Source organism: Frankliniella occidentalis, unplaced genomic scaffold, assembly GCF_000697945.3.
Source record: "Frankliniella occidentalis isolate FOCC.00 unplaced genomic scaffold, Focc_3.1 Scaffold66, whole genome shotgun sequence".
NCBI lineage: Eukaryota > Metazoa > Arthropoda > Insecta > Thysanoptera > Thripidae > Frankliniella > Frankliniella occidentalis.
Window position 1 is genome coordinate 465,298 of NW_026267196.1, and position 2,313 is coordinate 467,610.

Sequence of the window (2,313 nt, forward strand, 5' to 3'; positions counted from 1 at the left end):
TGACGGACCGGGAGGCTGTGGGCAGCGGTGCTGGAGGAGGCGAAGGAGGATCTGGTGGTGCTGGTCGTGCTTGTGGCTGCTGCGACTTTGCTCCCCCTATACAGGACGGCTAGAGGCGCAAGCTGGTCAAGGCTGCTTCAACACTCCAGAAAATCGCACCTTAAGTTTTTTTTTTTTTTAAAAAACAACGTTTGAGTTGACTAACATTTCCCATTTTCTCTATGGAGCCTGCCCTACATTTGTGTTGCTTAATGTGTAGGTTCCTTTGAAATAGATGAGCAAATTCCATAAGATTATTCAAGGAAATGATTTTCTGGATGAGGCTGCATACAAACCTTCTGCGTTGTTCGAGCAGTCTTTTCTTTCACTTCGAAGGAAGACGTTTTACATAATGAGCCCCCATGGGACACAAATACGAACACAATCGGAATGCGCTCAAATGCAAAATAATGCAACAGTAATGATAATAATAATGGATGCAACCGCATGTGCCGAGCGCGCTGTGCTCTCTGTCGCACTGCCGCGCTTCCCCTCGTGCTGCGTCCCCCGACGCGTCCCGGGGGGGCCAGCGAGCGGCCGAGCGAAATGGAAGGTAACAGACGGAGAGGGGTTGAGAGGGGAGGGAAGAGGGGCGCGCGGGGAGCGCGGACCGACCGTCCTCCCTCGCCTGATTTGCATCGCTCGCCAGTATAATGCACGTTGTACCAGAAATCTCTCACTCACTCCACTCCCCTCGCCCGCTCCCTTTCTTTCCCTCCCGCGCCTCCCACACCGCGTTGGCGACATTGTCGTTGTCTTTTGGATGCAGCCTCCGCTGTGGCTGCCCCCCCCCCTCTCCCCTTTTCCGGCCACCACCACACCAGGTGGGTAAGCCGCTTACAAGTCCGCCCCCTCCCTCCCCTCCACGACGGCAAGCAGACTGTTATGCTGCACTGAACTGGTCCCAGGGCAGCGCACACCAGTGGGGATGAGTACTCACCGGCGCGGTAAGCTGTCTCACATTTTATTTCATCCTGTTCGATTAATCGCCTTACCGCTCCTTCCTCGTAAAGCACTTGAAACAACAGACAAAGTGCACGTAGTACCGAAGACTACCCGACGCGTGTTTGAATTTAAGTGAATCCTGTCGCATTTTTCTCCTCATGTTTATAGACTGCCAAAGAGGCCGCAGTTGATGTATTTTACTTCACCGCGCAGTCGACTCGAGAAATATGAAACATCTCGAATGTCTTATAAACAAAGCTTGAACTTTTTTGTGTATTTTGTTCCTTCTAGTTTATCGTTTTTTCTCTTTTTTTTCGTTTTTTGCTTTTTTGTTGTTTCGTTATATTGCAGGCTTCGGCCTTCGCCCTAAATGTCACCCTGCTTTCGCGGTACCAGCTCCCCCCTCCGTTCCACCCTTTGTGCATCGAGTATTGCTTTCCTGTAAGGCCTCGTTCGCCTTCTCCGCATGTATGAAGAGGGTGCCAAGACCCGGAACCGAGGCCCTCAACCACGCGACCTCTGCCCTATATACACGCCGCGACGCGCCTCAGCCTCAGGTGCGCCATTCCTTTAGTAGTTATATAGAAAGTAAGATGACGTCATATTCAATCACGTTGCGCTGGCGTGGCGTAGGTGGGCAAAATAGGGGTACAATCATGCGAGAAAGAGAGAGATCTGGAACCTAAAAGAGCTACATCATATATGCTATGGAGGTGAAGTGCAGAAGTAGGGAGGGGTGGGGGGGAAGGAATAATGTACCTAAAATAATGTATAGCGCATTCACTACCGCCCATAGGAACTTAAGAAACAACGTATAGCCCGCACAACATAACTCAACTCCCCTAAACTCTACTTTATATCTTAACTTCCACCCTTCACGTCTACTTCACACCCTGAAGGTCACCTTAACATGTGGGGAGGGGCGGGCGCGGTCTGTTCCCTACGTCCATCCCCTACCCCTGCCCCACCGCTTATGGGGAAGGGGGGGTAACCTGACGCAGGGTACCCCCCCCCCCTCTCCCCTTGCCACCCGGCGCGCCAGCGTGTCATGACCGACTTAGCCGAACGTTTTACTGCCGAGATGTAGGGCGATGTGTTTGCATATTGTGGTTGGGTTGCCCGCGTTACCTTAGCACCACCGCCTAAACGCTGCCGAAGGGCTGCTCAACCCCGTACAGCCCCTACCCCATCCAACCCCTCCAGAGGGGGAGGGGGGTTACGTAGGGCTGTGGCACGCAACAGAGGGGAGTGGAACAGGATGAGTTATTTTTAGCATATTTTTTTTTCCTCTTGTCCAGGAAGTGCTCGAGGAAGTGGAAGTTTTGTTTT